Source organism: Sapajus apella, unplaced genomic scaffold (assembly GCF_009761245.1).
Source record: "Sapajus apella isolate SASKATOON/1434 unplaced genomic scaffold, GSC_monkey_1.0 scaffold158, whole genome shotgun sequence".
Taxonomy (NCBI): Eukaryota; Metazoa; Chordata; class Mammalia; order Primates; family Cebidae; genus Sapajus; species Sapajus apella.
This window is the reverse complement of record NW_022437098.1, coordinates 1,240,197-1,253,824: the sequence shown is the minus strand read 5'-3', so window position 1 is coordinate 1,253,824 and position 13,628 is coordinate 1,240,197. Positions and strand designations below refer to the sequence as shown.

Here is a 13,628-nt window from a genome sequence, read left to right as displayed (position 1 = left end):
GGGGACTTTGCTTCCATCAGCTTATTGAATGTGGAAAGTCTGGGGCGGGGGGGGAATTATGCATATGCAGACATAACCTCTTAACACACTTCCCAAGGATCTCAAATGAAAAAGTTCAATACACAAAATGGGAAGAACGGAGCGTTGTGGGTGGTATGGAAAGAGCTGGGAGGAGACAGAAAAAGATTTTCATCCCATTGTCTCTGCCAATAAGTCGTTCTGGGCCTTAGGCAATGTGCTTGGTCTTCAGTTTTCCTCATTTCTGTAAGGAAGTATTTGGATGTACCAACAGTTTCTTTCAGCTCAAAAATTCTGTAGGCCTATGGATACATGTTCTTTTCCATACTATCTTTTACGTAAGACGACATGAGCAAAAACTTGACCTCAGTACTTGACTGAACTCCGTGTACTCAACCATCTTTTTAAAATCTGTCCCAGGCAATATTAAATTTCCAACTGTGCCCGCTGGGCCAAAAGTCCTGGCAGCTTGTCCCAGAAATATAGGCAATCAGGGACTGCGGCCTTCTCCATGTGTGTGTATTCATTTGAGCCCTCAACAAGCCCCTTACTTCTCTCCTGCCTCTTCCTTGGGTTGCAAAAAGAGCAAACTCCACAGCATAACATAACACAACAGGCACAATCAATGAGGGTGGGGGAATGTGAGTAAGTCTGAAAAATTACAGCCAAAGAGAAAGGCATTAAAGTCCTACAGAGCTGTTAGAGTTCACCCTCAAATTTGGTCCCCAACTTTCTGGAAGCCAGAGGGGAGAAGGAAGCCTGGGGCAGAGCAGACCGGGTACTCAGTGACATCTCCACAGTGCAGTCAGTGGGAGAAAGCAGCTGACTTGTTTTTATATCATTTCTCTCAAAAGCTGTGGTACAGTTGGTCTGTCTGCCTGTGGCTGGAAAGTCAGGTGATACTCAGTGCTGGCGAAGTGAAGGGAGCAGGGGACAGCATGTGGTGGGTGGGGCAGGCGCCGCTTGCGTAGGGTGGCTGGGGAAGCTCAGATCAGGGGCATGTGAGCAGAGGTGTGCAGGAAGGGAGGAGCCTGGATACTGGGGAAGAGCACTCCAGGTAGATGGAACAGTGAATGCACAGCTGCTGGGGCTGCTGAGCTTGGCGTGTCTGAGGGACAGGAGGGAGGCCAGGGACTGGAGTAGGGTGGGTGGAGGGAATAGTGACAGGGGATGTGACTGGGGAGGAAGAGTCTCTGGGGTGGCGTGAAGGGCGAATCCTGTGTGGCCAGCAGGGACTCTGGCTTTCACTGTAGGGGACATAGGGAGGTATTGCAGGCTTTCCAGCAGAGTTCCTGGTGTATGTAGCGGGAAATAACCATTACAGCTGTTTCTTCCTTCCGAAATACCCGGAAGCCTCAAAGAGAGAGAGCCATGACCCCTCCTCCGCCCACGTTTGGGTCTTCACCATCCAACCTGAAGAGCTCCTAAGCTCTGCAAATGAGCACCTTCTTACGTTTTCATACACATGCCTTGCCCTCATCCCGGCTGCCTTAATCCATTTGGGCTGCTGTAACGAAATGCCACACACTCCGTGATTTATAAAGAACAGAAATGTGTTGCTCACACTCTGGAGGCTGGAAGCCCAAGATCAAGGCACCAGCAGAGCAGGTGTCTGTGACAGCAGTTCCTGCCTCCAAGGTGGTGCCTTGTTGCTGGGTCCTCCTACAACAGGAGACAGAAGCACAAAAGACCTTGATAACTCCCTGCAGCCCTGTCACAAGGCACTAACCCCAACCCTGAGGGCAGCCCTCACGGCCTGGCCACCTCCTAAAGACTCCACCTCTTACTACTGTTGCTTTGGGGATTGTTTCAACATGAATTTTGGAGACGACATGAACATTCAAACCATAGCATTAACCTTGGTTGCCAAGGCCAGAGCCCCAGGAGGGCTAAGATAGTGGTTTTCAACTTGTCTTTGTTCCTTGTAGTTTGTGGGTTTCTTCGAGAAATTGTAGGAGGAATCGTCAGTGGATTCCAAGCATTCCACCCATGGCTGCTTCAACAAGCCCAGTTCTGTTTCCACCTGAGTCAGAGCTTACATTTCCTGTATGTCTGAGTCCATCGTCACTTGGAAATCATCCTTCTAGAGAAAGGATTAGAAGGATGTTCACCAGAGTGTCTTGGTCATCAGCAGTTACCATGGGCATAGGAAGTGGGATGGAAGCAGCAGGGGGTGAAGGCAAAGTTTATTCTTCTAGATTATTTCAATTACCTACAAGTCATTGTGCAAGGCATACATTTTGCTCGTTTTTAAAAAATGATATGAAAAAATCAAAACCTGCAAAATTATTTTTCAAATCTAGGATGTGAGCCTTCTGGGGTGTTTTTGTTGGGTGCTGTTGAGTCTGGATAGAGAAGAGAAGGCTGGAAGGGAGGGGAAAAGAGGGAGGCTTTGCTTTAGGGGACGGCTCCAGATGCTCTAAATATAAGAAGAAAAGGCTAGCTTTGGTGACTTCCTTAAGTGAATCCAAAGGAATCATGTTGCACTGGATGGCTTTCAGCCCTAGATACAACCAAGCAGAAAACAGCAAATTGACAGGGTGTCTCTACCAGCTTCCGCCGGCGCCACAACCAATGACCCCAGACCACCAGTGACCACAGACCACCAATGACCACAGACCACCAATGACCATAGACCAGGTGGACTAAACAACAGAAATGGACCCTCTCACAGCTCGGCAGGCCGTAAGTCCAAGATCGAGGTGTCAGCAGGGCCACACTCCCCCAGAAGGCTCTAGAAGAGAACCCCTCCTGCCCCCCCCCCCCAGCTGTGGGTAGCTCTGGGCATTGCTTGGAATCTCTGCCTGCCTCTCTGCACATGGCCTTCTCCTCTCCACGCCCCCGGCACCCCGCCCCCGTGTCTCTTACAGAGATATGTGTCATTGGATCTAGGGCTCAGCCTTAGATCTCCTCTCAAATGATCTCCTCTCAAAAATCTTTACCTAATTTAATCCTCAAAAACCCTCTTTACAAATCAGGTTCCGGGATATGGACGTGTCTTTCGGAGAGCCGCCACTCAACCCACTACAGCCCCCCAAATGACACCTCCAGAGACCGTCAGCTCCCGCGATAGGCGGTGGCGGGTGGGGGCCGGGGAGAGCGCGGCCGCAGCACGGAGAGCACCCGGGAACTTTACACCTTCCACGTCCGCCCTCAGCCCCTCCGCAGATGCTGGTTTCCCGGCGCTGGGTTGGGGCCGTGGCATTCGCAGTATTTCAAAGGCCCCAGGGGTTCTGATGTGCAGCAAAGGCAGGGAAACCCTGGCACCTGAAAGGGGGTGCGGGCAGGACTCAGAGGCCGGGGTCCGCTCCGGCTCCGCCGCCCACGCAGGACACGGACATTCCCACCTGCGAGGAGGGCAGGCGTGAGGTCAGACGCGAGAGCCGAGGCTTCCTGCCGCGCGTGGACGCCGTCCTCGTGGCTCCGCGCTGCCGGGCCGGGCCGTGGGGAGCCGTCCGCGGAGGTGCGCGGCTCGGGGCCTGGGAGCCATCGGGTTCCACGAGGGCCATCGGGTTCCACGCGGGCCATCGGGTTCCACACTGGCCATCGGGTTCCACGCGGACCATCAGGTTCCACCCGGCCCCCGCGCGCCGTCCCCGCAGCTCGGCCGTCCAGAGTCCTTCACAGCCTTACAAGGTCTCAACAGTGTGAGCAAGTCGTCTTGGGCCCTCGCAGAGCCCCGGATCCGTCTGATGTTCACCTGGGAGGAGATTTTCATCCTTTCAGGGCAGTCCCCAGATGTCGGCCACAGTCACGCAAAGAACCCCCCACTCTGTCAACAGCTGGGTGCGATGGTTCTCTCTTTTATTCCCTCTGCTCCAAACGCTCTTCTCTGGGGCCTGAACTCTGCAGCAGTGAGCGAAACTCATTCTCTTCCAGTTTTCTGAAAGAAAGACACATACTCAACAGGACGTATTGCGTTGCAATAGTTACCCAGCCATGGGCCTCAGGTTTTATTACATACCTAAACGTGTTATGTATGGGTGGCTGTGTAATACATTGAGATACTAAGTTGCGTGCAATTTTAATCCTCTATTTTATCCTTTTCTTTCCCCCACCTCATTCAAGCAAGAAGCCTTTTCACTGCCCATTGGCAGGAGCTTGCCCTGGTCTACTCTTGGGCGGGGAATGGACAGAGCCTGGGAGCTGTGGAACCAGAGGCCTTGACCAAGAGCAGCCTTGTGTGGGGCTCAGGCAGGGCACAGCCTCCAGGGTGCCTGGTGCCCTGCAGAAGGCAAGCACAGCCTCCCCTGCTCCTGGGGACCCTCCACCTCGGCCCAGGAGGTCTTCTGTTGACAAGTGACCCTGCCCCCTTGAGTAAACATTCCAACCACCAAACCTTCAGTAAAGCTACTGAGTTACTTCGAAAATTAGGTAAATAATCTGTTGGGGATGGAGAACTGACTGAAGACAAAAAACGAAGAATAAATGAACAATTCTTGCGACAGAGAAGTGGTAAAGGTAGGGATTTCCTGAGACTAAATTGGCCTAAGTTTGGGGAGGCATTTTAAAAAATATTCTGACCACCTACAGTGAACGCTCCAGGTTTAAAAATGATGCTAAACGCTTTGAGGGAATGCAAACTACAGAGACATAAGACAAACTAATTTCATAAGTTACCACGATGTGCAGGTAAGCATCGAACTAAGAATTGGGTTGCCTGGCTTTCAGGGCTGACCTCACCATTACCTAGTTATACAGCCTCAGAGAAGACATTTCCAGAGCCCAAGTTTTCTCACCTTCAAGCAAAGAAGCCAGTTTACAAGGTTACTAGGGTGTTTTTCTACAAAAATCATCATTTATATCCATGGGAGTGAACTGGAAATTAGAAGGGAACTATAGTACGTATTCCTGGCATTGAGCTGGGTGTTAAATGAGATATGTTACGGCAATAAAATTTTACAATATTAATTTCTCCACTCCCTCTACTCTGTCTACAGTTGAGAAAACCGTCCTCTCAATAATTTTGCCCAGTCACACACCTAGTAAAAGGTGCATTCACCTATGTTTATTTGACTCCACAATTTATTAAAACATGATTCCTCTGTTTGAAGTTGTACTGATGAATTTTCATCAGCAGTTGGAACCTAGCACAATTCATGAAAATAACTGGATGCTCAAAACATGCTTTTTTTGGATGAGTCAGTGTTGAATCTAAACTGTACTATCTAAGGTAACTCTATGAGATGATATGATGGTAATTTGCCTAACTGTAATAATCACTTCACTGTGAATATGTGTAATAAGTATATCAAAATATCATATACACCTTAAATACATACAATTTTTAAAAATACAATTTATTAAAATAAAATTTATTATCAAACCAGATCACAAATCCACAGAACCTAGAATATACTCTGGCACACAGTAGGTGCACAAGTATTTGTCATAGCAGACTACTCCCTGAACCTATTAGTCCAGCATGCTGTTACAGCTAAGAGTACCAGAGACAAAGATTTTATTGGCAAGGATATTGGGAACCAAAACATAGATAGCAAATTTCTGTCCTAGCAAGAGCGTGTGTGCTGCTCACCATGATGAGCGGCTGCCTCCTCAAAGCTCTCCTTGCGGAGAGAGATCCAAGATGGTTGATCACTAGAGCTCGGGATTGTAGCTCCCACTGAAATCGCAGAGAATGAGAGGACGCCACACTTTCAGATGAATGTTTGTTGCTCATGGACCAGAAGATTCCTGGCGGAGGAGCCCCACGGGTCGCCACCGTGACTCTTGTGGCCAGGAGGTGGTTTTGCTGCCGCCCCAGAGCGGCGGTTCTTGGTGCAGAGTAAATGGGACTGGGTCCCCTTTTGGTGGAAGTTTGGAGCTCCCGGAAGGCAGAGTCGCCTATTCAGCTGATTGAAAAAGGGACTCAAGAAGGAAGCCAGACAGGAGATTCCCAGGCAGAAAAGCACTACGAATCTTAATGCCGCTGTTTTGACCGGAGCAGTGGGTTGCTCAGATTCCGGAGCTGGGAATCAACAAGTTGGACGTCCACTCAGAGGCCTAATTTGAAAGTCGGTAATTACAAAGACGACAGGTGGACAAATTTACAATGATGGGAAGAAACCAGCGTAAAAAGGCTGAGAATACCCAAAATCAGAATGCCTCTCCCTCTACAGGGGATCACAGTCCCTCATCAACAAGGGAACAAGGCCTGATGGAGAACGAGTGTGTTCCATTAACAGAATTAGGCTTCAGAAGGTGGGTAATAAGAAGCTTCTGTGAGTTAAAAGAACATGTTCTAGCCCAATGTAAAGAAACTAAGAACATCGAAAAAAGGTTTGACGAAATCCTAACGAGAACAGACAATCTAGAGGGGAATATAAGTGAATTAATGGAACCGAAGCATACAATACAAGAACTCCACGAAGTATGCACAGGTTTTAACAGTCGAATTGATCAAGCAGCAGAAAGGATATCAGAGGTCGAAGACCAACTTAATGAAATGAAATCAGAAGACAAGATTAGAGAAGAAAGAGTAAAAAGGAATGAGCAAAGTCTCCAAGAAATATGGGACTATGTGAAAAGACCTAATTTACGTTTGATAGGTGTACCTGAATGTCATGAAGAGAATGAATCCAAGCTGGAAAATATTCTTCAGGATATTATTCAGGAAAACTTTCCTAACCTACTAAGGCAGGAAAATACTCAACTTCAGGTAATACAGAGAACACCACAAAGATATTCCTCAAGTAGAGCAACCCCAAGATACATAATCGTTAGGTTCACCGGGGTTGAAATAAAGGAGAAAATTCTAAGGGCAGCCAGACAGAAAGGTCAGGTTACTCACAAAGGGAAGCCTATGAGACTCATAGCAGATCTCTCAGCTGTAACCCTACAAGCCAGAAGAGAGTGGGGGGTCAATATTCAACATCCTCAAAGAAAAGAATTTTCAACCCAGAATCTCATATCCAGCCAAATTAAGCTTCATAAATAAGGAAAAATAAAATTTTTCACGAACAAGCAAGCACTCAAAGATTTCATCACCACTGGGCCTGCTTTACAAGAGCTTCTGAAAGAAGCACTATACACAGAAAGGAACAACCAGTATCAATCATCCCAAAAATTTACCAAAAGGTAAAGAGTATCTCCATAATGAAGAATCTATATCAACTAATGGGCAAAATAGCCAGCTAGCATTAAACAACAATATTAACTCACAAATATCAATATTAATCCTAAATTTAAATGGATTAAATGTCCCAATCAAAGACACAGACACACAAATTGAATAAAAAGTCAAAACCCATCTGTTCGCTGTATCCAGATCCATCTCATAAGCAGGCCACACAAAGACTCAAAACAAAGGGTTGGTGGAAGACTTACCAATCAAATGCAGAGAGAAAAAAAAAAAAAAGAGGAGTTGTAACTTTCGTCTCTGACAAAATAGACTTTAATAGTAACAAAGACTAAAAGAAACAAAGAAGGACATGACATAATGGTAAAAGGATCAATGCAACAACAGGAGTCAATGATCATAAATATATATGCACCCAATATAGGAATACCCAGATACATAAGACAAGTTCTTAATGACTTATACAGAGACTTGGACTCCCGCACAATGGTAGCGGGAGACTTTGACACCACATTGTTCATATTCGACGGATCAATGAGATAGAAAATTAACAGGGACATCTATGATTTGAACTCAGACCTGGAACACGTAAACAGTGAATATTTATAGAATTCTTCACCCCAGGTCCACAGAACATACATTTTTCTCAGTATCATATTACACCTATTTTGAAAGTGACCACATAATTGGAAGTAAATCACTCTTCAGCACTTGCATGGCATTTCACGGACTTAAATGAAATATTGGTTGGCTGTTTGCCTGTTATTTTCTTCCTTTATTCCTTCCTGTCTCCGCTGTTAAGCACAATTATCGGCATAATAGAGGTTTTTAATACCTATTTTTAGATTGCATTCCAGCCTGGGCAATAGAGCAAGACTCCTGTTCTCTCTCCCCCTTTCTCTTTCTCTTTCTTTCTTTCAAAAAAAAAAAGCTCTCCTTGCCTCTGCTCTCTGTACCTACACCAAGAGGTGAAGGAACTGGAGACAATTCCAAGGGGGAAGGATTTTTGCATGTGAATAATCTCCAATGCTCCTCCATCACCAGCACTCTGCTCTCAGTCCCCATCTTCTTAGGCGTTCAGCAGAGTGGATGGCTCCCCTCAATCCATGGCCTTCTGCTCAGAAAGCGACCAGATGATCTCCAACGCAATGTTTGTCTTCAAACACACCAAAAATCTAATATGAATAAGACAACTATACTTGACTGACACTTAAACTCATTCAAAGATACACTGAATTACTTCAACACAATCTAATTGTAGAGAATTTTCAATGTCCCCAAAAGCAACCCTCTGCATGCCTGGGCAACATAGTGAGAACTTGTCTCTAAAAAAATGTTTTTAATTAGCTAGATGTGGTAGCATGCACCTGGGAGGCTGAGGTGGGAGAATCCCCAGAGTTGGAGGCTGCAGTGAGCCATGATCATGCCACTACACTCCAGCCTGGGCGACAGAGCAAGACCCTGTCTCTATTGAAAAAGGGGGTAGGAAGTGGGGAAGAAACCCCGTGCTATAGCAGTCTTCCTGATTCCTGCTTACCCTTCTCCGACTCCATCTTCAGACAATCTCTGTGGATTGACCTATTCTGACATTTCACATCAGTTGCTTAATGACAGAGTTGCATTCTGAGAAATGTGTCATTAGGCAATTTTCTTCATGTGTACACATCAAAGAGTGTCCTTACACAAACCCAATGGGACAACCTACTGGCCACCTGGGCTGTGTGGTAGAACCTATTGGTTCGAGGCTTCACACCTGTACAGCACGTGACTGTACTGAACACCGTAAGAGACTTCAAGACAATGGTAAGTATTTACGCATCTAAACTTACCTAATTACAGAAAAGGTATGATAAGAAAATGGCATAAAAAATAAAAAATATTATACCTTTATAGGACACTTACCACGAATAGAGCTTGCAGGACTGGAAGTTGCTCTGGGCGAGCAGTGAGTGAGTGGAGAGGGAACGGGAAGGTCTAAGGCACGACTGGGCAGCACTGTAGATTTTATGAACACTGTACACTTAGGCTAGGCTCTTTATAGAATTTTCTTTCTGAAATGATAAATTAACCTGAACTTACTGTAACCTTTTTACTTTATAACCTTCTTAATTTTTGTTGACTTTTGGACTCCTTTGTAATAACGGTGAGCTTAAAACACAAACTGTACAACTGTACAAAAATATTCTTTCCTTGTATCCTTATTGTACAATTTTCTATTTTCAATTTTTTTTTTTACTTTGTAAATATTTTTGCTAAAAAATAAGACACAGGGCCGGGCATGGCGGTTCATGCTTGTAACCCCAGCACTTTGGGAGGCCGAGGCTGGTGAATCACCTGAGGTCAGGAGTTCGAGGCCAGCCTGGCCAACATGGAGAAATCCCATCTCTACTACAAATACAAAATTAGCCAGGTGTGGTGGTGCATGCCTGTAATCCCAGCTACTCGGGAGGCAGAGGCAGGAGAATCACTTGAATTCAGGAGGCAGAGGTTGTGGCCGAGATCACGCCATTGCACTCCAGCCTGGGCAACAAGAACAAGACTACGTCTCAAAATTTTAAAAAACACGCAAACACGACATTAGCCTGTGTCTACACAGGGTCAGGGTTCTCAATGTCGCCATCTTCCACCTCCACATCTTGTCCCACTGGAAGGTCTTCAGGGGCTGTAACACACATGGAGCTGACGTCTCCTGTGATAGCAACGCCTTCTTCTGAAGGACCTGCTGGAGACTGTCCTACAGTTACATTTTTATAGTAAGTAGAAGTATACTCTAATATAACAATAAAAAGTATAGTATAGTACATACATAAACCATAACGCAGTCATTTCTAATCATTAGCAAGCATTATATACTATACGTAATTGTATGTGCTCAACTTTTATATGACCACCAGCACGCTAGGCTTGTTTATTCCGGTATCACCACAAACTCGTGAGTAATGGGTTGTGTTATGACATTACCAGGGCTCCCTTGTCAGAAATATGATTTGCAAATATCTTCTCCCGTTTTGTGGGTTGTCTTTCTTCCTTTGCTGGCGGTATTCTCTGATGAACAAATGTTTTAATTTTAATGAAATCCAATTTAACTCTTTTTTTCTTTTCTTGCCTATGTTTTTGGAGTCATTTTTAAGAAGATATATTCTCACCCAAAGTCACAAACTCCATATTTTCTTTGATGAGTTTTATATTCCTAGACCTTATGTTGAGGGCTATGATTCTGATATCACTAGGCAATAGGAATTTTCAGTTCCATTATAATATTTTTTTTCTTTTCTTTTTTTTTTTTGGAAACCGAGTCTGGCTCTGTCACCCTGGCTGGAGTGCAGTAGCACGAGCTCCACTCACTTCAGCCTGCGCCTCCCAGATCCAAGCGATTCTCCTGCCTCAGCCTCCCAAGTAGCTGGGACTACAGGTGTGTAACACCATGTCTGGCTAATAATTTTTGTATTTTTAGTAGAGACAGGGTTTCACCATGTTGGCCATGCTGGTCTTGAACTCCTGACCTCTAGTGATCCACCCACCTCAGCCTCCCAAAGTGCTGGGATTACAGGCGTGAGATCCTTTTCCAGTAGATTGTCTTTTTATTACCAAGTTGTGTTTTCTAGATATTCTGGATTTCAATCTCTTGTCAGAAATGATTTGCAAATATCTTCTCCTGTTTTGTGGCTTGCTTTCTCCCTTTACTGGCGGTATCCTCTGATGAACAAATGTGTTAATTTTAATGAAATCCAATTTAACTTTTTTTCTTTTCTTGCTTATGCTTTTGGTGTCATTTTTAAGAAAATATCTTCTCACCCAAAGTCACAAACTCCTATTTTCTATGATGAGTTTTATACTCCTAGCCCTTATGTTGAGGGCTATGATTCATTTGTATTTTATTTTTATAAACGGTATAACAGCAGGTCCAAAATATTCAGATGTCCTTGGATTCCAGTACTATCTATTGAAAAGACCAGTTGTAATGGTTAATATTACGGGTCAATTTCACGGGTCCAGCAGGTGCTCAGGTATTTGGTTAAACATTAATCTGGGTGTATCTGTGAGGCTATTTCTGAATGAAACAGCATTTGTATTATAAACTGGGTAAAGCAAACTGCCCCCCCCCCATATGAGCTAGCCTCATCCAGTCTGTTGGAGAACTGGTCGAAACAAAAGGCAGAGTAAGGGGAAATTCGCTGTCTCTGCCTGACTGTTTTCAAACCCGAACGCTGGTTTTCTCCTGCCCTTGGATTAGGAATCGGACTGGAGCGCACCCCATTGGCTGTCCTGGTTTTTGGGCCTTAGACTCCGCCTGGAACTACACCCCGACTCCCCAGGGCCTGCAGCTTGCTGACAGCAGACTCCACCGTCATGGGAGCCAGTCCTTATTTCATAAATATCCATGCTATCGGTCCTGTTGGTTCTGTGTCTCTGAAGAGTCCGGACTCACACAGCAGTCTTTCCCCTGGACTTATTCATCGTTGAATTCCTATGTCTCAGGTCGGATTGCCTGGAGAGCCTCTGGGTGTTTGAGCACGTGGGTGAGGGTGTCTGGGGAGTGCTCACCGCAGCAGAACCCAAGGGAACGAGGCAGAGAAAGAAGGGGGGTTGCGGGGAGTCCCGGAGCGGGGATGGCCCTTCAGAGTAGCCCCAACTTCCCACTCACAGTGGGCCCTGGAGAGGTCATGCCTGTGTCAGGTGGTTTCCACAGCTGAGGGCAGTTCTCCAGGAGCGCTTCAGCTAAGCTGCCACCAGCCAAGGCTCCTGGCAGCCCGGAGTCACATTGGGACCTGGGCCCCACGCTGCAGCATCCACTACACCTCCAATGTTGACCCAAATCAACGGGAAATTGGGAGGATTTTAACTAAATCAATCCAGAGACAAAAATCATCCTTTCTGGTGTGTGGGAGGTCTTCCTTAACTGTTTAAGAGCTTTAGCAGGAAAAGCTGCAAAAGCAACAAGAAAGAAAAATCGCCCTCACTAAGTGATGAAAGAATTTTACAGCCGTTGGCAAGAACACTGAGAAGCGAGTGTTTAGATACGAAAACAAAACCTCCAAGGCGCTTTCACAAAACACCGGCATTCACAACGGAGCCCCTCACACACGTGGGCAGGCGGGTTGACAGAAGCCGGGAAGGCCAGCGGCTCTCAGGGCTCACAGCTTCGGTTACAGTAGCCAGGGCTTATGTGTCTTCTCCATCAGGTGCTGCATTTAAAGGACCTGCGTGGGGCTCACTGAAGATCAAAGCACATTTTTTCAAAGTAGAAAAAAAAAAAAAGAATGAACGAACTATTCCAAATATACGTATGTTCTGAGTTGTAAATATTTCCATCCTTTGTTGTAGGAAAATAAGTGGAAAAAAACTAGAAGACAGAATACATTGTGTACATGTCACTGTCAAGACGGAGATGCCCAATTCAACACTGTGTTAGTCCATCCGTGAGACCAAACTTTTAGAATTTAAAATCATCAGTGACCACCTTGCTTGGGATATTTTTTTTTTTGCTGTGATTACATTTGAGATATTTGTAAAAGATGATTTCCATTCCAGCATATTGAATTGAGTTACAGATATCAAAGTACTTTCATAGTGAGTCTCACATCTCACATATCATACTTTTTTCCCTGCAAATAATAACCTCTCTCCACAGAAAGCCACATGTAAAGGAAAGGAAAATTACCCACTACGTTCTTAAAATGTCCCCAACAGAAAAGTATTTCTAAATAGTACACATTCAGCACACATCCCAAACACATATTAATGCCTGCCTTCTTTGTGCCAGATATGGGCACTAAGGATACACACAACTAAGTCACAGTTCTTACATTCTTTTTTTTTTTTTCTTTCAAGAGAGAAGGTCAGGCTCTGTCGCCCAGGCTGGAGTGCAGTGGCTTCATCACAGCACATTGCAGCTTTGACCTCCCCAGAGATCCTCCTACCTTAGCCTCCCAAGTAGCTCGGACTGCAGGCACGTGCCACCACGCCCAGCTTTTTTCTTTTTCTTTTTTTTTTTTTTTTTGTAAAGTTAGGTTTTTCACTCTGTTGCCATGGCTTGTCTCAAACTCCTGGGTTCAAGCAACCCTCCCACCTTGGCCTCCCAGAGTGCTGGGATTATACGCGTGAGCCACTGCACCCAGCCTAGTTCCTCCTTTCAGAGTATAAGGAAGACAGGCAATTCCAGCATAAAGGAGGAAATTCAAAGGCAGCATGTAAAAAGGACGACGCTTTGGAAACCACCTGCTTACTCCTGCGGGAGGAGGTGGAGGATGAGGAAACGTTTCGTGGACGAAACGGCACATGAACATAGTCTAATAGGATAAGCGGGAGCTGGATGGGGGAAGAGTCCCAGGAAGGACCTCCCAGGCTTGAGGAATGGTAACTACAGGCCACTCTCTTGCTGTGTATGAAAGGAAGCACAGCGGGGAGGAGAAGAACTGGACAGGCAGGTAGAAAACAATCTCAGGAGCTCTGAATGGCATGCTAAGGAGCTTGGGGTCACTGAAGAGTCACATGGCTGGATATGCATTTTAGAACGGCTGTTCAGCAACCC

At 45.7% G+C, this 13,628-nt stretch overlaps 1 long non-coding RNA gene across 1 annotated transcript; it reads right to left on the bottom strand.

Moving 5' to 3' along the window:
- Positions 1–1,198: 1,198 nt before the first annotated feature.
- On the bottom strand, positions 1,199–9,462 carry LOC116541891. Its single transcript, XR_004264998.1, has 3 exons — positions 9,363–9,462; positions 7,562–7,566; positions 1,199–1,209 (listed from the first exon to the last, which is right to left on the bottom strand). It is a non-coding gene; the product is annotated as an uncharacterized LOC116541891 (long non-coding RNA).
- Positions 9,463–13,628: the final 4,166 nt, after the last annotated feature.